Source organism: Ranitomeya imitator, chromosome 4 (assembly GCF_032444005.1).
Source record: "Ranitomeya imitator isolate aRanImi1 chromosome 4, aRanImi1.pri, whole genome shotgun sequence".
Lineage (NCBI taxonomy): Eukaryota > Metazoa > Chordata > Amphibia > Anura > Dendrobatidae > Ranitomeya > Ranitomeya imitator.
This window is the reverse complement of record NC_091285.1, coordinates 713,690,833-713,709,328: the sequence shown is the minus strand read 5'-3', so window position 1 is coordinate 713,709,328 and position 18,496 is coordinate 713,690,833.

Below are 18,496 nucleotides of genomic sequence, written 5' to 3'. Positions count from 1 at the left end.
ATGGTATTGTCAGTGCCAGGCATTGAAGGATGTCAGTGCATAGACTAAACATTGGTGGAGCTGTGAGAGATAATTTTGCAAGTGGTAGAGCACTGTTTGAGCTGGGGGGGGAACTGTCTTGTGGCCGGCGGTACAGGCCCAGGGCCCCTCATATTACAAAAGTGTGTCTGACGTTGGGTGCGCACCACCACCGCCAGAGACACTTTATTGTACTAGGAGGGACCCAGTGGCAGTGCCGTCGACCAAAAGCGGCCACACCCACCTCTTCAGACAAACAGCGCTCTCACGGGTGCTGGCGCCAAGTGGCGATACCACGGCCCCGTGTGGGGAGTTTGGCCATATAGTGAGGTGTAAACATGTCGTATGCTGGACAATCAGGTGCAGAAAATTACGAGATTGGAAAAGTCATTCAGAATAGTCCACAGGCAAGACCTTTTCATAGGAAAGCTAGGTGTCAGCCGGGCAAGGTGGGGCAAAAAATTTCGAAATCCAGTTGTGGTTCATTTTAATGAAGGTTAGATCATCTACATTTTGGGTAGCCAGACGAGTCCTTTTTTCTGTTAGTATTGAACCTGCAGCACTGAATACTCTTTCTGATAGGACACTAGCTGCCAGGCAAGCAAGCTCCTGCAATGCATATTCTGCCAATTCTGGCCAGGTGTCTAATTTGGATGCCCAGTAATCAAATGGGAATGACGGTTGAGGGAGAACGTCGATAAGGGATGAAAAATAGTTAGTAACCATACTGGACAAATGTTGTCTCCTGTCACTTTGAATTGATGCTGCAGTACCTGTCCTGTCTGCGGTCATAGCAAAATCACTCCACAACCTGGTCAGAAAACCCCTCTGGCCAACGCCACTTCTGATTTCTGCCCCTCTAACTCCTCTGGTCTGCTGGCCCCTGCAGCTCGTGTTAGAACGATCACGGGCGCTGTGTGCAGGGAATGCCAGAAGCAAACGGTCAACAAGAGTTGATTGTTTGGTTGCTAATATTAGTTCCAAGTTCTCATGTGGCATTATATTTTGCAATTTGCCTTTATAGTGAGGATCAAGGAGGCAGGCCAACCAGTAATCGTCATCGTTCATCATTTTAGTTATGCGTGTGTCCCTTTTGAGGATACGTAAGGCATAATCCGCCATGTGGGCCAAAGTTCCAGTTCTCAAATCTGCGGTTGTGCTTGGTTGAGGGGCAGTTTCAGGCAAATCCACGTCACTTGTGTCCCTCCAAAAACCAGAACCCGGCCTTGCCGCGCCAACAATTTCCAGTGGCCCCGGAAAAGCTTCCTCATTAAAAATATAATCATCCCCATCATCCTCCTCGTCCTCCTCCTCCTCTTCGCCCGCTACCTCGTCCTGTACACTGCCCTGGCCAGACAATGGCTGACTGTCATCAAGGCTTTCCTCTTCCTCAGCTGCAGACGCCTGATCCTTTATGTGCGTCAAACTTTGCATCAGCAGACGCATTAGGGGGATGCTCATGCTTATTATGGTGTTGTCTGCACTAACCAGCCGTGTGCATTCCTCAAAACACTGAAGGACTTGACACATGTCTTGAATCTTCGACCACTGCACACCTGACAACTCCATGTCTGCCATCCTACTGCCTGCCCGTGTATGTGTATCCTCCCACAAAAACATAACAGCCCACCTCTGTTCGCACAGTCTCTGAAGCATGTGCAGTGTTGAGTTCCACCTTGTTGCAACGTCTATGATTAGGCGATGCTGGGGAAGGTTCAAAGAACGCTGATAGGTCTGCATACAGCTGGAGTGTACGGGCGAACGGCGGATATGTGAGCAAAGTCCACGCACTTTGAGGAGCAGGTCGGATAACCCCGGATAACTTTTCAGGAAGCACTGCACCACCAGGTTTAAGGTGTGAGCCAGGCAAGGAATGTGTTTCAGTTGGGAAAGGGAGATGGCAGCCATGAAATTCCTTCCGTTATCACTCACTACCTTGCCTGCCTCAAGATCTACAGGGCCCAGCCACGACTGCGTTTCTTTCTGCAAGAACTCGGACAGAACTTCCGCGGTGTGTCTGTTGTCGCCCAAACACTTCATAGCCAATACAGCCTGCTGACGTTTGTCAGTAGCTGCCCCATAATGGGAGACCTGGTGTGCAACAGTGTCAGCTGCGGATGGAGTGGTTGTGCGACTGCGGTCTGTGGACGAGCTCTCGCTTCTGCAGGAGGACGAGGAGGAGGAGGAGGGGGTGCGAACGGCTACAGCCAACTGTTTCCTAGACCGTGGGCTAGGCAGAACTGTCCCAAACTTGCTGTCCCCTGTGGACCCTGCATCCACAACATTCACGCAGTGTGCCGTGATGGACACGTAACGTCCCTGGCCATGCCTACTGGTCCATGTATCTGTTGTCAGGTGCACCTTTGTGCTCACAGATTGCCTGAGTGCATGGACGATGCGCTCTTTAACATGCTGGTGGAGGGCTGGGATGGCTTTTCTGGAAAAAAAGTGTCGACTGGGTAGCTCATAGCGTGGTACAGCGTAGTCCATCAGGGCTTTGAAAGCTTCGCTTTCAACTAACCGGTAGGGCATCATCTCTAACGAGATTAGTCTAGCTATGTGGGCGTTCAAACCCTGTGTACGCGGATGCGAGGCTAAGTACTTCCTTTTTCTAACCATAGTCTCATGTAGGGTGAGCTGGACTGGAGAGCTGGAGATCGTGGAACTAGCGGGGGTGCCGGTGGACATGGCACACTGAGAGACGGTGGGAGATGGTATTGTTGCCGCCGGTGCCCTAGATGCAGTGTTTCCTACTACGAAACTGGTGATTCCCTGACCCTGACTGCTTTGGCCTGGCAAAGAAACCTGCACAGATACTGCAGGTGGTGCGGAAAATGGTGGCCCTACACTGCCGGAAGGGATGTTGCGTTGATGACTAGCTTCATTGGCCGAGGGTGCTACAACCTTAAGGGACGTTTGGTAGTTAGTCCAAGCTTGCAAATGCATGGTGGTTAAATGTCTATGCATGCAACTTGTATTGAGACTAGAGTTGAGCGACCTTGACCTTTTTAGAGTCGAGCCGGGTTTCGCGAAACCCGACTATCTCAAAAGTCGGGTCGAGTGAAATCGGCCGATTATGACGTAAAGTCGGGATCGACCGAAACACGAAACCCAATGCAAGTCAATGGGGCAGCATAGTCGGCAGTGAGTGGGGGCCAGGAAAACACCTAGAGTGCCCATTTTAATGTCAAAACCATCCATTCTTCTTAATGAAGCTTGTCAAGCGTAATTTACCTTATAATAATTGGAAGGCATTTGAAATTGGGGGTCATTTGGCTAAAGTTGTGGTGGGTAGGGCTGGTTCAAGTAATTAGTGGGCCCAGGAAATCTGGACCACGTCACGGCAGTGGAGCAGGGAGAGGTAAGTATTTCAACTTTGCAAGTGCTGTGAACCTGAGCAAGCAGGGGGGGCCCACTCGTTGGCATTGGCACTGGCACAGGGCCCCTCAAAGTACAGCGGTGTGTTTGCACGGCGGGGGCGCCTCCCACCGGCAGCAACACTTTTGCGTACTATGAGAGGCCCTGTGCCAGTGACGTCGCCAACTAGTATTTCTCCCCCCACCTGATGAAGGAACCTGCACTTTCATCTGCACCTTCCTCTTTGTCCCCGTGTAAGGTGGTATGGTATGCGGGAAGAGCAACCTGACTTTCAGCAGGGTCACAATGTTGTTGTGTAGCGTGCACGGGGAATGTTGCGTTATGGGTCAATGTACCAGCAGACTCATCTATCACTGGCTGGGCAATGGGCAGGATGAGGAGGAAACACAGATATAGGCCCAAATAATAAAGTGGGCTAAATGCAGTTCAAAATTGGTAACACAGGAATAACCAGGGGGCATTGCAGTGGAGGACAACTGGAATGAGAGGCTGACACAGAGAGTAGGCCCAAATCAGTAAGTAGTCGAAATGCAGTTCAAAATTGGCAACCGTAGTAAACAGGCGGCACAGCTTTGTTCAGTGGAGGAGAACAGCAAGGAGTGGCAGACACCGATAGTAGGCCCCAACCCAACTAGTAGGCCAAATGCAGTCTAACATTAACAACTACTTAACGAGCGCCTGAAAACGGAATTTCAGGACAGGAAACCAGGAGAACTGCAAGGAGCGCCAGACACTGTTAGTAGGCCCCAAACCAAATAGTACGCCAAATGCAGTTGTTCCATTTAACCACAATTTAACGAGAGCCTGAAGATAGAAGCTCAGGAAAGGCAACCTGGAGAACACCTTGGAGTGGAACACACCATCTCTCTCCACCCCATACCCATTTTGTAGGCCTAATGCTGTGTAGTTTTCTACAACTACTAAACGAGAGTCGGAAGACCGAAGCAATGGCAAGGCAACCTGGGGAACACCTTGGAGTGTAACACACCATCTCTCTCCACCCGATACCCATTTTGTAGGCCTAATGCAGTGTAGTTTTCTACAACTACTAAACGAGAGTCGGAAGATCGAAGCAATGGCGAGGAAACCTGGAGAACACCTTGGAGTGTAACACACCATCTCTCTCCACCCCATACCCATTTTGCAGGCCTAATGCTGTGTAGTTTTCTACAACTACTAAACGAGAGTCGGAAGACCGAAGCAATGGCAAGGCAACCTGGGGAACACCTTGGAGTGTAACACACCATCTCTCTCCACCCGATACCCATTTTGTAGGCCTAATGCAGCGTAGTTTCCAACAACTACTAAACGAGAGCCGGAAGACCGAAGCAATGACAAGGCAACCTGGGGAACACCTTGGAGTGTAACACACCATCTCTCTCCACCCGATACCCATTTTGTAGGCCTAATGCAGTGTAGTTTTCTACAACTACTAAACGAGAGTCGGAAGATCGAAGCAATGGCGAGGAAACCTGGAGAACACCTTGGAGTGTAACACACCATCTCTCTCCACCCCATACCCATTTTGTAGGCCTAATGCTGTGTAGTTTTCTACAACTACAAACGAGAGTCGGAAGACCGAAGCAATGGCAAGGCAACCTGGGGAACACCTTGGAGTGTAACACACCATCTCTCTCCACCCGATACCCATTTTGTAGGCCTAATGCAGTGTAGTTTTCTACAACTACTAAACGAGAGTCGGAAGACCGAAGCAATGGCAAGGCAACCTGGGGAACACCTTGGAGTGTAACACACCATCTCTCTCCACCCGATACCCATTTTGTAGGCCTAATGCAGTGTAGTTTTCTACAACTACTAAACGAGAGTCAGAAGATCGAAGCAATGGCGAGGAAACCTGGAGAACACCTTGGAGTGTAACACACCATCTCTCTCCACCCCATACCCATTTTGTAGGCCTAATGCTGTGTAGTTTTCTACAACTACTAAACGAGAGTCGGAAGACCGAAGCAATGGCAAGGCAACCTGGGGAACACCGTGGAGTGTAACACACCATCTCTCTCCACCCGATACCCATTTTGTAGGCCTAATGCAGTGTAGTTTTCTACAACTACTAAACGAGAGTCGGAAGACCGAAGCAATGGCAAGGCAACCTGGGGAACACCTTGGAGTGTAACACACCATCTCTCTCCACCCGATACCCATTTTGTAGGCCTAATGCAGTGAAATTTTTTTACAACTACTAAACGAGAGTCGGAAGATTGAAGCAATGGCGAGGAAACCTGGAGAACACCTTGGAGTGTAACACACCATCTCTCTCCACCCCATTCCCATTTTGTAGGCCTAATGCAGCCTACTTTCCGACAACTACTAAACGAGAGCATGAAGATCGAAGCTCAGGAAAGGCAACCTGGGGAACACCTTGGAGTGTAACACACCCTCTCTCTACACCACGGAAGGGCTGATTCTTAGGAAGGAAGGCTGTCGGAAAGAAGCAGGGTGCGTCCGAGGGTGATTATATTCTTATTAGGTATATACTCACCCTCGGACGCGCCCTGCTTCTTTATTTGTAATGAATGTTTATTTGCAATGTGGTTTTGACTTACTCTATTTTTTTGGTAAATAATGATTTTATTATTTTCATTGTTTTGCATCTTCTTGGCAATAATATAAAGAAGACGCGACAGGACAACACTCGGTGGATGCCATATCTGTGTTTTAAATTGAAAAAAACTTTCAGTTAACTACTTGCAGGAGAAAGTTATTGTAGCTGGTAGCCATTTTTAGTACTGTACCAGATTTTTGTTGTATGTGTTTGTTTTTAATGTTAAAATGTCTGCATTTGATATCTCTCCAGTATTTTCTTTTTTATAAGCAAAATACTTATTTTTATATTTTCTGATGTTGGTTCAAAGGGTACACGGGCAGCAGTAGACAGGTCAGTGGAGGCCTAGTGGAAGGAGGGACCGCAGACAGGCTTCGAAGCCCTAACATAACAAATTGGGCTGGCTGTAGGCAATTTAAAATTGGTTCCAGGGGAACCCGGGCAGCAGTAGACAGGTCAGTGGAGGCCTAGTGGAAGGAGGGACCGCAGACAGGCTTCGAAGCCCTAAGATAATAAATTGGGCTGGCTGTAGGCAATTTAAAATTGGTTCCAGGGGAACCCGGGCAGCAGTAGACAGGTCAGTGGAGGCCTAGTGGAAGGAGGGACCGCAGACAGGCTTCGAAGCCCTAACATAATAAATTGGGCTGGCTGTAGGCAATTTAAAATTGGTTGCAGGGGAACCCGGGCAGCAGTAGACAGGTCAGTGGAGGCCTAGTGGAAGGAGGGACCGCAGACAGGCTTCGAAGCCCTAACATAATAAATTGGGCTGGCTGTAGGCAATTTAAAATTGGTTCCAGGGGAACCCGGGCAGCAGTAGACAGGTCAGTGGAGGCCTAGTGGAAGGAGGGACCGCAGACAGGCTTCGAAGGCCTAACATAAGAAAAATGTCAATACAATGGTATTGACAGTGCCAGGCATTAAAGGATGTCAGCGCATAGACTAAACATTGGTGGAGCTGTGAGAGAAAATTTTGCAAGTGGTAGAGCACTGTTTGACCTGGGGGGGGGGACTGTCTTGTGGCCGGCGGTACAGGCCCAGGGCCCCTCATATTACAACGGTGTGTCTGACGTTGGGTGCGCACCACCACCGCCAGACACTTTATTGTACTATGAGGGACCTAGTGGCAGTGCCGTCGACCAAAAGCGGGCACACTAACCTCTTCAGACAAACAGTACTCTCACGGGTGCTGGCGCCAAGTGGCGATACCACGGCCCCGTGTGGGGACTTTGGCCATTTAGGGAGGTGTTAACATGTCGGATGCTGGACAATCAGGTGCTGCAAATTACGAGATTGGAAAAGTCGTTCAGAATAGTCCACAGGCAAGACCTTTACATAGGAAAGCTAGGTGTCAGCCGGGCAAGGTGGGGCAAAAGATTTCGAAATCCAGTTGTGGTTCATTTTAATGAAGGTTAGATCATCTACATTTTGGGTAGCCAGACGAGTCCTTTTTTCTGTTAGTATTGAACCTGCAGCACTGAATACTCTTTCTGATAGGACACTAGCTGCCGGGCAAGCAAGCTCCTGCAATGCATATTCTGCCAATTCTGGCCAGGTGTCTAATTTTGATGCCCAGTAATCAAATGGGAATGACGGTTGAGGGAGAACGTCGATAAGGGATGAAAAATAGTTAGTAACCATACTGGACAAATGTTGTCTCCTGTCACTTTGAATTGATGCTGCAGTACCTGTCCTGTCTGCGGTCATAGCAAAATCACTCCACAACCTGGTCAGAAAACCCCTCTGGCCAACGCCACTTCTGATTTCTGCCCCTCTAACACCTCTGGTCTGCTGGCCCCTGCAGCTCGTGTTAGAACGATCACGGGCGCTGTGTGCAGGGAATGCCAGAAGCAAACGGTCAACAAGAGTTGATTGTTTGGCTGCTAATATTAGTTCCAAGTTCTCATGTGGCATTATATTTTGCAATTTGCCTTTATAGCGAGGATCAAGGAGGCAGGCCAACCAGTAATCGTCATCATTCATCATTTTAGTTATGCGTGTGTCCCTTTTGAGGATACGTAAGGCATAATCCGCCATGTGGGCCAAAGTTCCAGTTCTCAAATCTGTGGTTGTGCTTGGTTAAGGGGCAGTTTCAGGCAAATCCACATCACTTGTGTCCCTCCAAAAACCAGAACCCGGCCTTGCCGCGCCACCAATTTCCAGTGGCCCCGGAAAAGCTTCCTCATTAAAAATATAATCATCCCCATCATCCTCCTCGTCCTCCTCCTCCTCTTCGCCCGCTACCTCGTCCTGTACACTGCCCTGGCCAGACAATGGCTGACTGTCATCAAGGCTTTCCTCTTCCTCAGCTGCAGACGCCTGATCCTTTATGTGCGTCAAACTTTGCATCAGCAGACGCATTAGGGGGATGCTCATGCTTATTATGGCGTTGTCTGCACTAACCAGCCGTGTGCATTCCTCAAAACACTGAAGGACTTGACACATGTCTTGAATCTTCGACCACTGCACACCTGACAACTCCATGTCTGCCATCCTACTGCCTGCCCGTGTATGTGTATCCTCCCACAAAAACATAACAGCCCGCCTCTGTTCGCACAGTCTCTGAAGCATGTGCAGTGTTGAGTTCCACCTTGTTGCAACGTCTATGATTAGGCGATGCTGGGGAAGGTTCAAAGAACGCTGATAGGTCTGCATACGGCTGGAGTGTACGGGCGAACGGCGGATATGTGAGCAAAGTCCACGCACTTTGAGGAGCAGGTCGGATAACCCCGGATAACTTTTCAGGAAGCACTGCACCACCAGGTTTAAGGTGTGAGCCAGGCAAGGAATGTGTTTCAGTTGGGAAATGGAGATGGCAGCCATGAAATTCCTTCCGATATCACTCACTACCTTGCCTGCCTCAAGATCTACAGTGCCCAGCCACGACTGCGTTTCTTTCTGCAAGAACTCGGACAGAACTTCAGCGGTGTGTCTGTTGTCACCCAAACACTTCATAGCCAATACAGCCTGCTGACGTTTGCCAGTAGCTGCCCCATAATGGGAGACCTGGTGTGCAACAGTGTCAGCTGCGGATGGAGTGGTTGTGCGACTGCGGTGTGTGGACGAGGTCTCGCTTCTGCAGGAGGACGAGGAGGAGGAGGAGGGGGTGCGAATGGCTACAGCCAACTGTTTCCTAGACCGTGGGCTAGGCAGAACTGTCCCAAACTTGCTGTCCCCTGTGGACCCTGCATCCACCACATTCACCCAGTGTGCCGTGATGGACACGTAACGTCCCTGGCCATGCCTACTGGTCCATGCATCTGTTGTCAGGTGCACCTTTGTGCTCACAGATTGCCTGAGTGCATGGACGATGCGCTCTTTAACATGCTGGTGGAGGGCTGGGATGGCTTTTCTGGAAAAAAAGTGTTGACTGGGTAGCTCGTAGCGTGGTACAGCGTAGTCCATCAGGGCTTTGAAAGCTTCGCTTTCAACTAACCGGTAGGGCATCATCTCTAACGAGATTAGTCTAGCTATGTGGGCGTTCAAACCCTGTGTACGCGGATGCGAGGCTAAGTACTTCCTTTTTCTAACCATAGTCTCATGTAGGGTGAGCTGGACTGGAGAGCTGGAGATCGTGGAACTAGCGGGGGTGCCGGTGGACATGGCACACTGAGAGACGGTGGGAGATGGTATTGTTGCCGCCGGTGCCCTAGATGCAGTGTTTCCTACTACGAAACTGGTGATTCCCTGACCCTGACTTCTTTGGCCTGGCAAAGAAACCTGCACAGATACTGCAGGTGGTGCAGAAAATGGCAGCCCTACACTGCCGGAAGGGATGTTGCGTTGATGACTAGCTTCATTGGCCGAGGGTGCTACAACCTTAAGGGACGTTTGGTAGTTAGTCCAAGCTTGCAAATGCATGGTGGTTAAATGTCTATGCATGCAACTTGTATTGAGACTTTTCAGATTCTGCCCTCTGCTTAAGGTAGTTGAACATTTTTGACAGATGACTTTGCGCTGATCAATTGGATGTTGTTTAAAAAAATGCCAGACTGCACTCTTTCTAGCATCGGATACCTTTTCAGGCATTGCAGACTGAGCTTTAACCGGATGGCCACGCTGTCCTCCAACAGGTTTTGACTTTGCCACGCGTTTTGGGCAAGATACGGGCCCGGCAGATGGAACCTGTTGCGATGTTGATGCCTGCTGCGGCCCCTCCTCCTCCGCTTCAGAACTGCTGCCGCCTGCACCCTGTTCCCCCAATGGCTGCCAATCGGGGTCAAGAACTGGGTCATCTATTACCTCTTCTTGTAGCTCGTGTGCAACTTCGTCTGTGTCACCTTGTCGGTTGGTGGTATAGCGTTCGTGATGGGGCAACATAGTCTCATCAGGGTCTGATTCTTGATCAGCACCCTGCGAGGGCAATGTTGTGGTTTGAGTCAAAGGACCAGCATAGTAGTCTGGCTGTGGCTGTGCATCAGTGCACTCCATGTCAGATTCAACTTGTAATGGGCATGGACTGTTAACTGCTTCACTTTCTAAGCCAGGGACGGTATGTGTAAAGAGCTCCATGGAGTAACCCGTTGTGTCGCCTACTGCATTCTTCTCTGTTGTTGTTTTTGCTGAAGAGGACAAGGAAGCAACTTGTCCCTGACCGTGAACATCCACTAACGACGCGCTACTTTTACTTTTACCAGTTTCACGAGAGGAGGCAAAAGAGCTAGAGGCTGAGTCAGCAAGATAAGCCAAAACTTGCTCTTGCTGCTCCGGCTTTAAAAGCGGTTTTCCTACTCCCAGTAAAGGGAGCGTTCGAGGCCTTGTGTAGCCAGACGACGAACCTGGCTCCACAGCTCCAGACTTAGGTGCAATATTTTTTTTCCCACGACCACCTGATGCTCCACCACTACCACTACCCTCATTACCAGCTGACAATGAACGCCCCCGGCCACGACCTCTTCCACCAGACTTCCTCATTGTTTTAAAAACGTTACCAAACTAACGGTATTTGTTGCAGTCACACAACTTACACGGTGAGCTATAACTTCAGTATGATTTAGCTACCCCTTTACAGGTGAGTGAGACCACAATGAAAATCAGGCACAATGTTACACACTCTGTTGTTGGTGGCAACAAATGAGAGAGATGCCACACACGCAGGACTGTCACTGAAGCGCAAATGTAAATATTAATCTCCCACTGATTTGTGTTTATTTTTTTAAAAAGGAGACTTTAGAAAAAAAAAAAAAAATGATTTTTTAAGGAAGAATTTATAAACCAAATAAAATGAAATGATTTTTTCAGGGAGAATTTAGAAAACAAATAAAACATAAAATTGCCTTTCTAGGGCCCAGTGAGTGAGAGAGGACGCACACAGGAGTCAGGAGTGGCACACAAGCCCAGAGGCCAATATTTATCTCCCACTGATTGATTAAGTGATTTTTTCAGGTAGATTTTGGAACCCAAATCAACCAAAAAAATAAATAGGCTTTCTATGGCCCACAATTGGAGAGAGAGAGATGGCACACCCAGGAGTCAAGACTGGCACACAAGCAGAAAGGGCAATATTAATCTCCCACTGATTTGATTTTTTTTTTTTTTTTCAGGGAGACTTTAGAAAAAAAAAATACAAAAAAAATGATTTTTTTTCAGGAATAATTTAGAAACCAAATAAAATAAAATGATTTTTTCAGGGAGAATTTAGAAAACAAATAAAACAAAAAATAGGCTTTCTAGGGCCCACAGAGTGAGAGAGGACGCACACAGGAGTCAGGAGTGGCACACAAGCCCAGAGGCCAATATTTATCTCCCACTGATTGATGTAGTGATTTTTTCAGGTAGAATTTAGAACCCAAATCAACCAAAAAAATAAATAGGCTTTCTATGGCCCACTATTTGTGAGAGAGATGGCACGCTCAGGACTGGCACACAAGCCCAGAGGCCAATATTAATCTCCCACTTTTTTTTTTTTTTTCCAGGGAAAATTTATAAACCCAATAAAAAAAATAATAAATAGGCTTTCTATGGCCCACTATCTGAGAGAGAGAGATGGCACGCTTAGGACTGGCACACAAGCCCAAAGGCCAATATTAATCTCCCACTGATTGATTTATTGATTTTTTCAGGTAGATTTCGGAACCCAAATCAAGCAAAAAAATAAATAGGCTTTCTATGGCCCACTGAGTGAGAGATGACACAGACAGGGATGGCACTCTAGCAGAAATGCCAATCTTAATTTCCCACAAAAAAAATTACTATCTCCCTGCAGTAATCTCAGCCAGGTATGGCAGGCAGCAATAAGGAGTGGACTGATGCACAAATTAAATAAAAAGTGTGGACAAACAAACAAGATAGCAGTGCAGAAAGGAAGGAACAAGAGGATTTGTGCTTTGAAAAAAGCAGTTGGTTTGCACAGCGGCGTACACACAGCAATGCAGCTATCAGGGAGCCTTCTAGGGCAGCCCAATGAGCTACAGCGCTGAGGGGAAAAAAAAAAATGTAGCTTCCACTGTCCCTGCACACCGAAGGTGGTGTTGGGCAGTGGAAATCGCTACAGCACAAGCGGTTTGGTGGTTAATGGACCCTGCCTAACGCTATCCCTGCTTCTGACGAAGCGGCAGCAACCTCTCCCTAGGCTCAGATCAGCAGCAGTAACATGGCGGTCGGCGGGAACGCCCCTTTATAGCCCCTGTGACGCCGCGGACAGCAAGCCAATCACTGCAATGCCCTTCTCTAAGATGGTGGGGACCATAACCTATGTCATCACGCTGCCCACACTCTGCGTTTACCTTCATTGGCTGAGAAATGGCGCTTTTCGCGTCATTGAAACGCGACTTTGACGCGAAAGTCGCGTACCGCATGGCCGACCCCGCACAGGGGTCGGATCGGGTTTCATGAAACCCGACTTTGTCAAAAGTCGGCGACTTTTGAAAATGTTCGACCCGTTTCGCTCAACCCTAATTGAGACTTTTCAGATTCTGCCCTCTGCTTAAGGTAGTTGAACATTTTTGACAGATGAATTTGCGCTGATCAATTGGATGTTGTTTAAAAAAATGCCAGACTGCACTCTTTCTAGCATCGGATACCTTTTCAGGCATTGCAGACTGAGCTTTAACCGGATGGCCACGCTGTCCTCCAACAGGTTTTGGCTTTGCCACGCGTTTTGGGCAAGATATGGGCCCGGCAGATGGAACCTGTTGCGATGTTGATGCCTGCTGCGGCCCCTCCTCCTCCGCTTCAGATCTGCTGCCGCCTGCACCCTGTTCCCCCAATGGCTGCCAATCGGGGTCAAGAACTGGGTCATCTATTACCTCTTCTTGTAGCTCGTGTGCAACTTCGTCTGTGTCACCGTGTCGGTCGGTGGTATAGCGTTCGTGATGGGGCAACATAGTCTCATCACGGTCTGATTCTTGATCATTACCCTGCGAGGGCAAAGTTGTGGTCTGAGTCAAAGGACCAGCATAGTAGTCTGGCTGTGGCTGTGCATCAGTGCACTCCATGTCAGATTCAACTTGTAATGGGCATGGACTGTTAACTGCTTCACTTTCTAAGCCAGGGACGGTATGTGTAAAGAGCTCCATGGAGTAACCCGTTGTGTCGCCTGCTGCATTCTTCTCTGTTGTTGTTTTTGCTGAAGAGGACAAGGAAGCGACTTGTCCCTGACCGTGAACATCCACTAACGACGCGCTGCTTTTACATTTACCAGTTTCACGAGAGGAGGCAAAAGAGCTAGAGGCTGAGTCAGCAAGATAAGCCAAAACTTGCTCTTGCTGCTCCGGCTTTAAAAGCGGTTTTCCTACTCCCAGAAAAGGGAGCGTTCGAGGCCTTGTGTAGCCAGACGACGAACCTGGCTCCACAGCTCCAGACTTAGGTGCAATATTTTTTTTCCCACGACCTGATGCTCCACCACTACTACTACCCTCATTACCAGCTGACAATGAACGCCCCCGGCCACGACCTCTTCCACCAGACTTCCTCATTGTTTTAAAAACGTAACCAAACTAACGGTATTTGTTGCTGTCACACAACTTACACGGTGAGCTATAACTTCAGTTTGATTTAGCTACCCCTTTACAGGTGGGTGAGACCACAACGAAAATCAGGCACAATGTTATACACTCTGTTGTTGGTGGCAACAAATGAGAGAGATGCCACACACGCAGGATTGTCACTGAAGCACAAATGTAAATATTAATCTCCCACTGATTTGATTTTTTTTTTTTTTTCAGGGAGACTTTAGGAAAAAAAAATAATAGAATAAAATGATTTTTTCAGGAAGAATTTAGAAACCAAATAAAATAAAATGATTTCTTCAGGGAGAATTTAGAAAACAAATAAAACAAAAAATAGGCTTTCTATGGCCCACTGAGTGAGAGATGACGCACACAGGAGTCAGGAGTGGCACACAAGCCCAGAGGCCAATATTGTTCTCCCAATGATTGATGTAGTGATTTTTTCAGGTAGATTTTGGAACCCAAATCAAGCTAAAAAAATAATAGGCTTTCTATGGCCCACAATTGGAGAGAGAGAGAGAGAGAGAGAGAGATGGCACACCCAGGAGTCAAGACTGGCACACAAGCAGAAAGGGCAATATTAATCTCCCACTGATTTGATTTTTTTTTTTTTTTTCAGGGAGACTTTAGAAAAAAAAAATAATAAAAAAAAATGATTTTTTCAGGAAGAATTTAGAAACCAAATAAAATAAAATGATTTTTTCAGGGAGAATTTAGAAAACAAATAAAACAAAAAATAGGCTTTCTATGGCCCACTGACTTTTCTTTTTTTTTTCAGGGAGACTTTAGAAAAAAAAATAATAAAAAAAAATGATTTTTTCAGGAAGAATTTAGAAACCAAATAAAATAAAATGATTTTTTCAGGGAGAATTTAGAAAACAAATAAAACAAAAAATAGGCTTTCTATGGCCCAATGAGTGAGAGATGACGCACACAGGAGTCAGGAGTGGCACACATGCCCAGAGGCCAATATTGTTCTCCCAATGATTGATGTAGTGATTTTTTTCAGGTAGATTTTGGAACCCAAATCAAGCTAAAAAAATAATAGGCTTTCTATGGCCCACAATTGGAGAGAGAGAGAGAGATGGCACACCCAGGAGTCAAGACTGGCCCACAAGCAGAAAGGGCAATATTAATCTCCCACTGATTTGTTTTGTTTTTTTTTTCAGGGAGACTTTAGAAAAAAAAAATAATAAAAAAAAATGATTTTTTTCAGGAAGAATTTAGAAACCAAATAAAATAAAATGATTTTTTTCAGGGAGAATTTAGAAAACTAATAAAACAAAAAATAGGCTTTCTATGGCCCACTGAGTGAGAGATGACGCACACAGGAGTCAGGAGTGGCACACAAGCCCAGAGGCCAATATTTATCTCCCACTGATTGATTTAGTGATTTCTTCAGGTAGATTTTGGAACCCAAATCAAGCTAAAAAATAAATAGGCTTTCTATGGCCCACAATTGGAGAGAGAGAGAGAGAGAGAGAGAGATGGCACACCCAGGAGTCAAGACTGGCACACAAGCAGAAAGGGCAATATTAATCTCCCACTGATTTGATTTTTTTTTTTTTTCAGGGAGACTTTAGAAAAAAAAATAATAAAAAAAAATGATTTTTTCAAGAAGAATTTAGAAACCAAATAAAATAAAATGATTTTTTCAGGGAGAATTTAGAAAACAAATAAAACAAAAAATAGGCTTTCTATGGCCCACTGACATTTTTTTTTTTTTTCAGGGAGACTTTAGAAAAAAAAAATAATAAAAAAAAATGATTTTTTCAGGAAGAATTTAGAAACCAAATAAAATAAAATGATTTTTTCAGGGAGAATTTAGAAAACAAATAAAACAAAAAATAGGCTTTCTATGGCCCAATGAGTGAGAGATGACGCACACAGGAGTCAGGAGTGGCACACAAGCCCAGAGGCCAATATTGTTCTCCCAATGATTGATGTAGTGATTTTTTTCAGGTAGATTTTGGAACCCAAATCAAGCTAAAAAAATAATAGGCTTTCTATGGCCCACAATTGGAGAGAGAGAGAGAGAGAGAGAGAGATGGCACACCCAGGAGTCAAGACTGGCACACAAGCAGAAAGGGCAATATTAATCTCCCACTGATTTGATTTTTTTTTTTTTTTTCAGGGAGACTTTAGAAAAAAAAAATAATAAAAAAAAATGATTTTTTCAGGAAGAATTTAGAAACCAAATAAAATAAAATGATTTTTTCAGGGAGAATTTAGAAAACAAATAAAACAAAAAATAGGCTTTCTATGGCCCAATGAGTGAGAGATGACGCACACAGGAGTCAGGAGTGGCACACATGCCCAGAGGCCAATATTGCTCTCCCAATGATTGATGTAGTGATTTTTTTCAGGTAGATTTTGGAACCCAAATCAAGCTAAAAAAATAATAGGCTTTCTATGGCCCACAATTGGAGAGAGAGAGAGAGAGATGGCACACCCAGGAGTCAAGACTGGCCCACAAGCAGAAAGGGCAATATTAATCTCCCACTGATTTGTTTTGTTTTTTTTTCAGGGAGACTTTAGAAAAAAAAAATAATAAAAAAAAATGATTTTTTTCAGGAAGAATTTAGAAACCAAATAAAATAAAATGATTTTTTTCAGGGAGAATTTAGAAAACTAATAAAACAAAAAATAGGCTTTCTATGGCCCACTGAGTGAGAGATGACGCACACAGGAGTCAGGAGTGGCACACAAGCCCAGAGGCCAATATTTATCTCCCACTGATTGATTTAGTGATTTTTTCAGGTAGATTTTGGAACCCAAATCAAGCTAAAAAATAAATAGGCTTTCTATGGCCCACAATTGGAGAGAGAGAGAGAGAGAGAGAGAGAGAGATGGCACACCCAGGAGTCAAGACTGGCACACAAGCAGAAAGGGCAATATTAATCTACCACTGATTTGATTTTTTTTTTTTTTCAGGGAGACTTTAGAAAAAAAAAAAAAAAAATGAGTTTTTCAGGAAGAATTTAGAAACCAAATAAAATAAAATGATTTTTTCAGGGAGAATTTAGAAAACAAATAAAACAAAAAATAGGCTTTCTATGGCCCACTGAGTGAGAGATGACGCACACAGGAGTCAGGAGTGGCACACAAGCCCAGAGGCCAATATTTATCTCCCACTGATTGATTTAGTGATTTTTTCAGGTAGATTTTGGAACCCAAATCAAGCTAAAAAATAAATAGGCTTTCTATGGCCCACAATTGGAGAGAGAGAAAGAGAGAGAGAGAGATGGCACACCCAGGAGTCAAGACTGGCACACAAGCAGAAAGGGCAATATTAATCTCCCACTGATTTGATTTTTTTTTTTTTTTCAGGGAGACTTTAGAAAAAAAAAATAATAAAAAAAAATGATTTTTTCAGGAAGAATTTAGAAACCAAATAAAATAAAATGATTTTTTCAGGGAGAATTTAGAAAACAAATAAAACAAAAAATAGGCTTTCTATGGCCCACTGACTTTTTTTTTTTTTTCAGGGAGACTTTAGAAAAAAAAAATAATAAAAAAAAATGATTTTTTCAGGAAGAATTTAGAAACCAAATAAAATAAAATGATTTTTTCAGGGAGAATTTAGAAAACAAATAAAACAAAAAATAGGCTTTCTATGGCCCAATGAGTGAGAGATGACGCACACAGGAGTCAGGAGTGGCACACAAGCCCAGAGGCCAATATTGTTCTCCCAATGATTGATGTAGTGATTTTTTCAGGTAGATTTTGGAACCCAAATCAAGCTAAAAAAATAATAGGCTTTCTATGGCCCACAATTGGAGAGAGAGAGAGAGATGGCACACCCAGGAGTCAAGACTGGCACACAAGCAGAAAGGGCAATATTAATCTCCCACTGATTTGATTTTTTTTTTTTTCAGGGAGACTTTAGAAAAAAATAAAAATAAAAAAAAATGATTTTTTCAGGAAGAATTTAGAAACCAAATAAAATAAAATGATTTTTTCAGGGAGAATTTAGAAAACAAATAAAACAAAAAATAGGCTTTCTATGGCCCACTGAGTGAGAGATGACGCACACAGGAGTCAGGAGTGGCACACAAGCCCAGAGGCCAATATTTATCTCCCACTGATTGATTTAGTGATTTTTTCAGGTAGATTTTGGAACCCAAATCAAGCTAAAAAATAAATAGGCTTTCTATGGCCCACAATTGGAGAGAGAGAGAGAGAGAGAGAGAGAGAGAGATGGCACACCCAGTAGTCAAGACTGGCACACAAGCAGAAAGGGCAATATTAATCTCCCACTGATTAGATTTTTTTTTTTTTTTTTCAGGGAGACTTCAGAAAAAAAAAAGAAATAAAAAAAATTGATTTTTTCAGGAAGAATTTAGAAACCAAATAAAATAAAATGATTTTTTCAGGGAGAATTTAGAAAACAAATAAAACAAAAAATAGGCTTTCTATGGCCCACTATTTGTGAGAGAGATGGCCGCTCAGGACTGGCACACAAGCCCAGAGGCCAATATTAATCTCCCACTTTTTTTTTTTTTTTTCAGGGAAAATTTATAAACCCAATAAAAAAAATAATAAATAGGCTTTCTATGGCCCACTATCTGAGAGAGAGAGAAGGCACGCT